The sequence below is a fragment of the Lissotriton vulgaris genome, chromosome 7 (genome assembly GCF_964263255.1).
Source record: "Lissotriton vulgaris chromosome 7, aLisVul1.2, whole genome shotgun sequence".
Lineage (NCBI taxonomy): Eukaryota > Metazoa > Chordata > Amphibia > Caudata > Salamandridae > Lissotriton > Lissotriton vulgaris.
Window position 1 is genome coordinate 521960137 of NC_141695.1, and position 12859 is coordinate 521972995.

The window sequence follows — 12859 nt, forward strand, 5'->3', positions numbered from 1 at the left end:
TTCCATAACAAGCGGTAGGGAGGGGGAGGGGAAAAATGGGTGGGGGGTATATAATTAAGAAAAATAGCACTTAGCTGCCGGCCATCATCTCGAGGTTCTTCTCCTCTGGTCCCTGCACACTGCGCAGGCTCCTAGGCGCTAATCAAGACACTGCTCTCATGAGAGCAGCACCATGATGGGCCTGAGCGGGCTTGTTTAATGCTCACTCAGGTCCTAGAAGCCTGTGCCTCTACTCCAGCCGGCCGTTCGACACAGCTTGGGTGGAGAGAGATCAAAGTGCGCATGACGGCTTGGACTGCCTTAGACAGCCAGCCAAACCGTCATGCTCACTTACAGTGTGCACTACTCCCTCTGCTCTCATCATGGCTCTGCCTCGCACAGACTTGGCTGCCTTTAAAAGAAAGAAAAAGAAAATTATAATAAAATAGTTTTATTATTCCCGTTTCTGTCAGCTGCCTGGAACTCAGCTCTGGGGGGCTGATCCTCCCCCCTTCCATATTTTTTATTGGCTGGTGGCATTGTCCTTGGTAAACGCTGGCTTCCGATTGATAATGAGGCTTCTTAGTCCCTCCTTGCTACCGCCCTGTCTCCTTTGGTGACCTCCCATCAGCACTGGATCTTTTACTTGCGGCATTACACTGTCTCCTTCATTAGTCGCTAAGCACTCTTTTTTGTTCATTCGGCTTTGGCAATGGTGGCTGCGGAGCACGGTGCAAATATAAACAAGTGGCTGCCTTTGCGCAATGGCGATAGCTTGTTTATCTATGCGTTGCACTTTCACTCTAACAGTAGCTGCCGGCCAACCCCGCGAGTGCTGTGTGTGGCGGCAGCTATTGATGCTGGTTTCTGTTGCCTGAAGTTTCACTCAGCAAATAGGGAAACTCTATGTGGAGATGTCCACAATTAGTGCAAGTTAAATTATTTAAAATATTTTAAACAAACGGCCTTATGCACTAAATTACGAGTCTGCTGTCGGGCACTACCATGTGGTCGCAATCTAGACACAACAGACTTACAGTATATTACTATTAGTAGGATCTTAGTGGCTAATGAGACACGTTTTTTACTCTCACCCAGCTGCACTATAATAAGACTCGGTGTGTCATCGGTGCATCATATGCTCCAATTTTTGTGCTCGACTTTCCAGCTGCACTTTTCCGTAGGTAACTCTTGCATGGCGGCTGGTGCCATAGTGATTTCCACAAGGAGCTCTTTGGCGCTTCCATCGCCTGACCCCCTCCACCCGGCCTTGAGTGTTTGGACATTATCCGACTTCCAGCCTTGTCTCATTCCCTGCATTCTCATTCATTGCTGTCCGCCTCCCTAATGAAGCGACACAAGCTCTCCCTTAAAATGGATTCCCGCTCGCTTTTGCTTACCACTGACATTACCATACTGCCTTGTGCACGTTGTACCTAACTAGCACTAAAGGAGGGCGTATAATCTGAGCGGTTGCTAAAGTCAAGCGACTGTTTTCCAGGCGATTGCCTTGTCTATCCCAGACACAAACCCATCCTGTGTCAGGGGCGCAACTAGGTCTTAATTTCCGTGGGGGGGGAGATAACATGGCAAATGAAGGGGCGTGGCTAATGTTAATCAATGGGGCGGGGCTAAAATGGCAGATAATCAGGATCGATTAATGCTCAGGTCAAGCGGAGAAAACATGCAACCCTAAAATTATCCCCTCACACCCCAAAACCCATTACCACCCTGAACCCTGAAATCATCCCCCTAGAACCCCAAACCCCATACCCGCGCTGATCCCTAAAATTACACCCTTACCCCCCAAAACCATTACCCACCCTGAACCCTAAAATTACCTCTGGCACCCCAAAACCCATACCCGCACCAATCCCTAAAATTACACCCTTGCCCCCTCAAATCCATTACCACCCTGAACCCCAAAATTACCCTCCTAGCACCCCACAACCCATACCCACCCTGAACCCTAAAATTACCCCCTGGCACCCCAAAACCCATTACCACTCTGAACCCTAAAATCAAACCCTGGAGCCCCAAAACTCATACCTGCACTGATCCTTAAAATTACACCCTTGCCCCCCAAAACCCATACCCACCCTGAACCTTAAAATTACCCCTGGCACCCCAAACCCATACCCATGCTGAACATTAAATTCCCCCTGGCACCCCAAAACCCATAACCACCCTGAACCCTAAAATTACCTCTGGCACCCGAAAACCTACACCCACCCTGAAACCTAAAATGTCCCCCCCTCACACCCTAAAACCCATACCCGCACTGAACCCTAAAATGAACCCCATGGCACCCCAAAACCCATTACCACCCTAAAGCCTAAAATTACCCCCTGGCACCTCGCAACCCCTACCCACCCTGAACCCTAAAATTGCCCCCTGACACCCGAAAACCCATACCCACCCTGAACCCTACAATTAACTCCATAGCACCCCAAACCCCTTAACCACCCTAAACCCTAAAATTACCCCTGGCACACCAACACCCATACCCACGCTGAACCCTAAAATTACCCCCTGGCACCCCAAAACCCATACCCACCCTAAACCCTAAAATTACCCCTGGCACACCAACACCCATACCCACGCTGAACCCTAAAATTACCCCCTGGCACCCCAAAACCCATACCCACCCTGAACCCTAAAATTACCCCTGGTTCTCCAAAACCCATACCCACCCTGAAGCGTAAAATTACCCCTGGCACCCCAAAACTCACACCCACCCTGAACCCCTAAATTACCCTCCTGGCCCCCAAAACCCATACCCGTCCTGAACCCTAAAATTACCCCCTGGCACACCAAAACCCATTACTACCCTGAACCCTAAAATTACCCCTGGCACCCTAAAACCCATACTCACTCAGAACCCTAAAATTACCCGCTGGCACCCCAATCCGTAACCCACCCTGAACCCTAAAATTACTCCCTGGCACCCCACAACCCACACCCACCCTGAACCCTAAAGTTACCCAATAGCACCCCAAAAAATGAACAATACAAACTTACACTACATTTGCATATTCAGAGGGAACTCTCCTCTTTGACGTTTCCATGTAAGTCAAAAACAGCATTCACTTAAAGTAACCTAGATATGCAGGCAGTAGGTAATGCTGTGCTGAAGAATGCTTTAAAGTTACTGAAACTTACATAAAATATGGCTGCCTGCTCTTCTGATACTATTCAGTTGAGTTGGGCTGATCAGCAGCACTGCGTCCTGGCATCTAGCCCCTCCCGAAAATCACACAGTGTGGACAGGTGTGGGTCAAATGTTTCCTGGTTTCTCCTTGCCAGGGCCTCCTCTGCTTCTGCGTCGTTGGTGCCCTTGGATGCAAAAAGAGAATTGGCCCTGTTCACCATTTATCTGGTGCAGCGCCCGGGACGTGAATTCCCTACAAGGGCACAGACAGCAGGGGGAAAGGGATGTCCAGTGCAGGTGAAGCTTTTCCTTTGTAAATTAATTCCTGTAAATTAATGCCCGGTGAGCCCAATGGGTGTTGCGCGCCTGTCCTGTGTCCATGTGTTTATGCCCCTGCGAGGTCGAGGAAGAGGGCTGAGTTCTCTTCCAGTTCGAGGCAACTGCATTTTGCTAACTGTATAGCCGGGGCGAACAGGCATTTGCAATGCAATAGGTCTCACATTTACGCAAGTTTAAGCTATTGGCATTGTAAATGACAATGTGTTTTATTTAGGTTTCAAAAACCAAAACATAAATAAAAAGCATTTTCATTTACAATGCTAATAGCTCAAACTCGCCTAAATGCGAGACCTATTGCATTGCTAGTGCTTGTTTGTGCATTATTTCCTAGTATTTTAAGTTAAGGACAAAAGTATATGGCCATATTTGGGTTCTGGTTTCTTTAAATTAATGCATGTGTCGTTCCCCTTCTTTGAATTGTAATTTTTTTTTAGTGACTATATTTTTGTTGTTCAGTCTTTTTAAGTCCGTGTTTTATTCATTGAATAAGTGTTTTTGCTGCTCAGCACTCCAGTGCTCTTGGCTTTAACTAGTTTAAACAAATGGAAAAAAAATATTAAAATATATAGGTGTGGTTCCTGGAAGACGTTTAGCAGTGACTACTGTTAGTTGGCTCAAACCATTATTAGGGTAGATTGTTGAGTTGCTTGATCTGTTATAGGCCGCTCAAACAAACCCCTGCACTCAATGAAAGTCCCACAGAGGCCACTGTCACCAGGCATGTGACACTCCCCTGAGAGTCTAACACCAGACCTACAGACAACATGTGACAATCATCCTGTTTATGGCTGTACGCACAAGCCATATGGTGACTGTGTACTTTCTACACGAGCTGTGAGTTACCACTGCTTTCCCTATGCTAACACATATTGATTTGGTTTGAGGTTTTTGAGGCACTGCAAATGTTCTTTATTAGAAACCTCAAGGGAAAGTCTCCGCGCACACAAGAAAACCAATATTGTTTTTGTAAAAAGGAAGAGAGTGTGATGAAACATGGGTTGTGCAGATGAAGAAAACCAGCTGCCGGAAGCGTTTCAAAATAAACGGATTCACTTTCGTAAATGTTACTCCACATTATCCATTACACCCTCTGCACTTTTTCCGATGTTGCAACCATACGTCAATGATGAAATGCAGTTCAGCGTCCTAACTTTGTTCTGACTCCACAGTATCTGGAATCAAAGTGGCTCACCTCCACAGCATCAGCAGGGGTCCTTGGAGGGCCATACAGGGGCCCAACCTCTTCTAACCTGCCTCCTGTACTCCTCAATAGAGGAGACCAATCCAGGAGGGACGGATCCAGGCCAGATTGTCTGAAAATGTAAATGAGATACATTTTCATTCAATGCTCCGAGGCACCTTCCTGGGCGGGCCTGGGCGCCTATAAATACGCCTGTTACAAAAACATAACCCCCCGTGTTTGATATACGTGACCACTGGTGATGACGGTATGCTGTTTCAAGTTTTAGGGCTCTGATCTTTCCAAATGAGTGCTAGTGTATATGAACGTGCAGGTTGTTTACATTTCACTATAGCAGCATCCTTCAACCTAAAAGTGAGTAATGAGAAACCTTTTTGAAAGCAGAATGTTTTCCCAAAACCTACGAAAATGAGTCAAAAATTAAATAAAACAAGTCAAGATTTGTAGTTCAATACTTCAGTGTATCATCTATTAGCGTGACAAAATGGCTTCAGTGGTTAATGCACCTGCCGCGGTATATTTGAAACATGCCGGCAGAAGTTAGATCCCATTATTTGCAGTTATATTAATTGAGATCTGATGGTCCTTCCCACAAAAGGGCTACACGTCACGCAAGAATGTGTACAGATGCGGTAGGTACACAGAGTAATCACATATATTCAGACACATTTACCAATGTAGAGGCCAGGCTTGGCCATAAGGGACACAGGGAAACCGCTGGGAGGCTTAGGACGAGGTGCTGCTTCTAGCAGCCTATTGACAGACGAGTCAACAGCTATCCAGCCTGGCAAACTGCCATGATGGATTACACACAATTTCCTTGAAGTCACAAATTTCCCCCTCTTCCACCACCCCTCTCCCTCAATCCGTCAGACTCATATGCTGCAACAGATGGCAAGGAAGAACACACTTTCCAAGGCTGCTTTTAGCTCCCAGCCCCTCATTTCCACAAACCCTGATGGCAGTCCGGGCCCGGGGAGCGGGGCAAGGTGGCAGACATTGAAGGGAAAATACAGCCAACTACCATGGATCGTGGACCAGGGTCAGCGGACTCGATAATTCTCACCTCGGTGCCAATTCTACCAGTGATCACACTCGGCAACTCTGGGCATTAGCTTGCCTCATCTCCACAACGGCCCCCCACATACGCCGGGGATGCCTGGTTTCACCTTGGAGATACCCAGTAGGGACTTTCTCACAGGGAAAGCCAGGACGGGTTCCCCAGCGGTCTACTGCGCAGAGATACTCCTTCGGGAGTCGATTCTAGCGCATTACAAACCCACAATTAATTAATTAATTAATTACCATCTGCCATGGGTCTAGAAAAGGAGGTTCGAGGAGAGGGACCTTGCAGGCGTTTGAACTTCGAGAGAGGAGGGTGGCTCTACGTTGGTCTTGGAGGGTATTCTTAAGGAGAAATCAGCTCTTAAGAATACAAAGCCGAAGGGGCACACAGACAGTATCAAGGTGGCCAAGGGATAGGTGTCAGGAAAGGGAATAGAGGACGGGTGGGGAGAAACATGGTAGCATATTACATCTATCTTTAAAGAATTAAACATTAAAAAGCAGAGAGCCATATAAGGTACAAGGTCGGTGAGGCAGTCAGATGTTTTAATTGTGAAAGAACAGCATGAAACAAAGCAATGAGAAAAAGACTGCTCTAGCATCTCAATGTGGAGGTGCAAGAAAGGAAAGGAGGAGATGCTGTTCACAAGGGAAGTTTTTTTACAGAGAAAACAGGAGAGCCTTGGGGTTTACCTATGTGGACTTGAATTCTTTCTAAGGTGGTAAAAAACGTTTCCCTAAATTGAGCAATACTATCGTCTGATATTGGAGACTATAGTAATAATAAATATGAAGGGAACAGGGGTTTAATAATTAAAAAAAACACACAACACTGTAAAACAAATTTGCTGCAGAGGAAGCCTAAGGTTTGGATCATGTGCAGCTTTGCACGGCTCCTTTTCTTTCCCCTGAGAAAGCCACATTACAATTTAGGGTACCTTGTGGAGACCTTGCCTCCGGGCAGATACTCCACTGGCTGTAGAATTCCACCTGGGGACATGCCAAGCCAGGGTTAAGTTTACCATCATCATACTCAGGGTGCAAGGGAAAAGTTGATGAGCTAAAGGCAGTGCCTATTACGTACCATTACGACATATAAATGGCAGCTTATCTAAGTGAGTTTCATTGCTTAGGTTGGTTACTGACCAATGCATAAAACAAAAAAACAAGCATCTTTTCAAAATTGACACCAATTTTTCATGACTTGAGTAAAATACAAACAACACTTTCAGATTTTTTTTATCCTGTATGTTAATCATTTCCAGAATGACTGTTACTAATGCCTGAAGTTTATGAAGTAATCCCTCTAGCTAACGTTAAGGGTTATTAGATTGATGGGTGCAGGACATCTGCTAAAACGTGCCAAATGCGCCATTCCCCCTATTTAGAGTGTTTGCAAGCGCATATGCTCTTAATAGGGCAATTGGGACATATGTACCAAAGGGCGAATTGGCCGGATATCTACCAAATATTGGCAGATGTTCCATCCACCTTATTTAGAATGTATCTGCCAAATGTCGGTGGATGCCGAGCTTTTGCTAAACCCCCTTTGTATTTACTACTTAATCTTGATTGAAATATCCCTCCTAATGTAAGGTAACTCAGTAACTGCACTAGACAAGGTAAAACTTTTTTTAAAATAAATGTTAAATCAATGTTAATTCTAAACTTTAAAAGATACATCCTTCCCGATTTTCAATAAAAAGTTTGAAAATCAAAGATAGATCCTTTCCTAATGTCAATAAAAGTTTGAAACTAAAAGATACATCCGTGCTATTGATAATAAAGAGCAATAAAAAGTTTAAAACCAAAAGACACATCCATCGCTATTGTCAATAAAACGCTTGCAACTAAAATATACATCCTTCCCTATTTTCAATAAAAAGTTTGAAACAGAAAGATACGTCCTAACATACTGCCAATAAAAAGCTTGAAACTAAAATACGTTTCCCTATTGTTAATAAAAAGCTGGAAACGAACCGATCTATCCTTTCCTATTCAAAACGTTCTAGTTCTCATTGGTTCTGCTAACATTGGGCCACAGATTTAAAAAAGGTTTTGGTGTACATGTAATATTGAGGCATAAACGAAAAAGCACAACGATTGATTCTTCTTAGACTACAATTACACAACTGCAAAAAATAACTTTCTTTTTTACCATCTCTTTAAAGACCAACTGAAAATTAAAATGTATCAGTTTTGATTGCTTAAACTCCTTAATCTAAATCCTCGTGATATCATTTTAGATGACTAACATTCATTGGAATACTTCTGCTGATCCAATCACAGCTACATTGTATGGACACTTAACCACTGCTGATTTACATTACTGTATATTTTTACCAATTCATAATTGAGGCAGTACCTTGGATCTCCATATTGCACTTTGATCACTTCTGGCCTGTATAGAAAAGCCTGATCTCACAACTGTTTAGTGTCACTCATTGCTTGCCAATCTACTGCAGCTACACCCTAAAGTTACTTATATTATGCCGGTCAGTTGGGGTCGGTGCAGTTTATTCGATCTCATAATTCCAGTTTTGAGTAAACTGCCCTAGTTACATTTACAGTTTGGTATTCACGTCACTGTTAGCAATGTTACTCTATGGCCTTGTTCTTGTCCACCCTCTGTATCTCTATATATGGCTTACATGATCCAGGTATCGTGTGTTCCTAAAATGACCAGGAGCCAGAATATCTTCTTCTTATAAAACCAGTTATTACCTTGCATGTTATCTAGAAGCAGATGTCACAGTTGAATTGCTAACATTACATGCCAAGAACAGACAGGTGCCACACAAACAAACCATAATGTAATGATTTGTTAAATTTGTCTCTTTATGAATGTGCCGGGGTTTCAGACAGCAATTGATTTGATTTTGTGTAGCTTCTACCCAGTGGCGTAACGAAAGTTGAGGGGGTCCCCCTGCAGGGTATACTGAGGGGCCCCCACTCCGGATTTAATCCAGAGCTCTCAGGACTGAGTACTGTGCTGAGGGGGCTCACTGAAGCTCGGGGGCCTGTGTTACGCCCCTACTTCCACAAGGGCAGCAACAACTGATAATAATGTTATTGAAGAAGCGCAGTCATTACAAAATGTAAATATTATGGACCCACCACCAAGATGATGGATTGCTCATATTTTATATGTCCAGCCTGGGAACTGACAAGAAAATGAAATGTAGTTTTAGATGACTTTCAAATGGTAATAGTTAGAATCAAGTATTAGTACCCAGAAGGTATACTGGTAAGCTAATGATGAGGCAAGCAAATGTCCTAAAAATCAAAAGAAGGGAAAAAACTATTTGTGGGGAGAGGGGGTCAAAAGGTTGCAATAATAAATAAAAAAATGCATAGACATTGGATAGATCAGGCGAGTGTACTTAGAACAGCTATAGAAAGTTTTTATTTTTAAACAGCAACGGCGGACCCTTGATGCCGCACCTCACACCAGTTCCTCAAATATGAGATCACTGTGCATTCAACCCCTACGCCAGCTGTTGAGCAGCGTATCTGTGCTCCAGATCAAGAGAGAATTAGATCAAATGGGGGTGCGCTGCTCACAAAGTCAAGTAAGTCAAAGTAGATGAAAAAAGTCACTTCTTTATTTAGTAATTGATTAGCTTTAAGAACATTCCCTATTCATTTATCAGCCAACGCGTTTCGCTCCCATACAGAGAGCTTCCTCAGGGCTGAAAACAAATTGAAAAATATATGACAATCAAAATCCAAAACTTGACACACATAAAACAAGATGACAAAAAAGCGACAGCACAAAGACACACCATTTAAAAAAAAAACTGTTAACCAACACCATATGATGCCACAAATATGTAACATGATAGTGCCACATACACTTTAAACAACAAAATACTACATACATTGTTGAACACACAGCATACACATTGAATGAATTAAAATCAGTTAGGGCCTAACAGTTCTCACTGGCCTAACACACGATAAAAGACACTGCAATATATTCAAATTAAGTTACAATTGAAATCATCAAAGCTAAAACCCTTATCACTGAAAGGTATATTCTGTTTAGTGATTTAACACCAATCATAATCAAATTATGTTTGCACTGTAAGTCACACTGTGAAACCCGTGCTCCTGAAATCCAGTGTCAAAACAGGAGAGAAAAGAGAAGAGAAGAGGGAGAGACAAAAAGGGAGAAAAAAAAGGGTAGTTAAAGAGTAGGTGAGGGGAACCCATTATCAAGATCCGATCAGTTTTACACAAATGCTTACCAAAAAATAATGAGGTAAGTGTATCTCTAGTCACCTCGTATTTATTCAAAAAGTAAAATCGCTCACTGTGCCGCAATGTAACAGACGCTGTTTCCGGACCGCTCAAGAGTTTCCAAAGTCACCTAGTGGTTTATGTGGAAAAAAAACCCAAAAAGGAACGTAAGCTCAAATTATCCAAAGGGTCATACTGATCATGTGGTCATTGTATAATGTCACATGTCCACATATTATAAAGCAACAAGGTGTACTAAAGAATCAAATGCTGGTGGTGAGCTCATAGGGAGAGAAAGAGACGACGAGACAGTTGCTGCAACATGTATCTTGTATTAAAATCCAGGACATTGAGGATGCAACTATTATGTCCAGTGGAACCTCCTCTCAATTTCACAATCAATTCCAAGGCAATAGTCCAAAGGTGATCAGGTCAATAGCACTGTAGTTTCCTTAAAAAAATCATTAGGAACAATAAGCGCGGGTATATAAGAAATAGACTCACCCTGGCACAACATAAACCAATGCGAGATCTACACTAATCTTGGTCATTATAATCTACCATTCACTGACACACCTGGTCTCAGAGTGTCACTGCCACAAGGAGGAATACACCAGTTAAGGTTGGATAGTAAGAAGGGAGTTCCATCAATTCTGCATCTGTAGTAATAACTGAAAAATAGCCTACATGAAATAATTAGTGTAGTTCAGGAATTGAAAATAAAATTTCCCGCAAGAAAATTGGATGTGCACAAAAATTACAGTACAATCAACAACTGATCAGACTCTCCCAATTGTGTAATCCTGAGTGCGTATGGTCCCCGGGAATGCACCTGTGATAATCAATAGATTGGTCCACGGTGGAAGATCAAAAGACGGTCTTTACTGCTAAAAGTTGATAAGATTCAAGGAAAGCACAGAGAACCAGTGTCTGTAGTGACAAAGCAAAAAACAAGTGGTAAGAGTTTTGTATCCTCTAATACTGCCTCTGGTGAACACCTTTTGGGGAGGGTTCCACCACTTTCCAGAAAGAAATGGCCCGGCTCAGAATAAGTGGGAATCTAGCAAAAAAGGGTCAACAGTTAAAAAGACAAGGAGAAGTTGCAGCAGGAAACAAAGGGGCAATAGGGGATGCAGGCAAGGATCCAGTAAGGAGGTCAGAACGGGCAAAGAACAAGCTGAAAGATCAGGGGAATTAGATCAGGCTGGTGTTCTTAAAGATAATATTGAGGTTTCCCAAAACATGGAATTGCGGGTTGTTAACTTATCAGACAGAGCACTTGATCCAGATGAAACCAGTTTACTCTGTAAGGGTTTGGGCTTTTGCCCTACCCAGGAAGGTGATTTTTCTAATGTCCATGAGGACCTCTATAAATTCTCTAGACTATTGAAATTAAAAGATTTTTCAGTGACAAATCGCAAAACAATGTGGTTACTGCGGAGAATTCGGGTATTTTTAATATGACCATAGCAGAAGAGAAAAATGTGCAATGTTTGGCATCTTTGGGTGATGAATCTGAGGTGGGGATTGATATCATTCAGGAGGAACTGAACATGAGTGAGAATGCTAGGACTGACAGTGGACTACGTCCAAAATCAAGATTCACACCGACCATATACCATCATAACATTGACCTGTTAACTACACGTGTGAGCAATGAGCTCTACAAACTAGAAACACAAAGTAGGGACCATCGTAATTTGAAACACAATCTTTCTGCAGGAGAAAGGGGGGTCCTCAAGCGACTAGAAAATGACAAAAAAATTGTCATTAGGGAGGCCGACAAGGGCGGAAACGTCCTTGTAATGAACATCAAAGATTACAACTCGGAAATCGAAAGACAGCTGAGTGAAAATTAATGTTATGAGAGAGTTGGTTACAACCCAACCAGTGAATTGGTAGTGGAGATCAATTCCTAAGCTCCTTGAGTGGAGAGACATGGGTCTTCTAAGTGATCTAGAATACCAATACCTTAAGATCGAAAACCCAAGGTTTCCCTTTATATACATACTCCCAAAAATTCACAAACCAGGGGATTTTCCCCTGGGGAGACCTATAATCTCAGGGGTGGGTTCAGCCAAAGAAGGCCTATCTGAATTTATTGATTTGAAACTAAGTAAACATGTCTTGGATCTTCCATCATATATCCAAGACAGTAAAGATATCCTGTCTAAACTCCAGGATTTTGAATGGTCCGATGATTGTTCTTTGTGACTCTTGACGTAACTAGCCTATACACATGCATCTTACATGAATTTGGTCTTAAAGCGACCAAATTCTACCCTGACAGGGAGGCAGCAGATCTATTAGACCAAAATCGTATGGTTCTGGAAATGATGCAATTGGTTCTGACAAAAAACTATTTTTTGAACGATGGCACGTGGTACCAACAAAAGAGGGGCACGGCCACAGGAACCAAATGTGCCCCCTCGTACGCCTGCCTCTTTATGGGGTGGTACGAGCGGGGCCATGCCTGGAACAGATGTGCTTCCCCCTGGACTGATTATATCGTATTCTGGGGGAGGTACATTGACTAATTATAACAAAGAAAGGGGGTCCAAGGGAATATTTTACGACCAACCAATGCTACAGCCCTAACAATTACTTGAATACCAACTTAAGAATAGCAAGGGGTCAGAAAAGTAGGTGTGTTTCTTTTCCAGTGGTGATATATGCTATGACCAATGAATAGCTAAATCTGTCGCTGGGTCTCTTAAAGGTGCTCAAAGAGATCCCATCAGACTCCCAACCTGTACCGCCCTACATCATTTGGCTGAGCTCGTCATGAGCACAGGGGTGCTGTGCGCGCCCCCCAGCACAGCGGGGGAATTACCCCAGCTGCGAAGGGGTTAATCACAATTTAATGCATTCCTGTAGAAATG

General features: G+C 43.3%; 1 protein-coding gene across 1 annotated transcript in view; it reads right to left on the reverse strand.

Annotated features, from left to right (window-relative positions):
* The window catches only part of QTGAL (queuosine-tRNA galactosyltransferase), a 2104007-nt gene that overhangs the window by 87718 nt on the left and 2003430 nt on the right, over positions 1-12859 (reverse strand). The gene's annotated exons all lie outside the window — the stretch shown is intronic.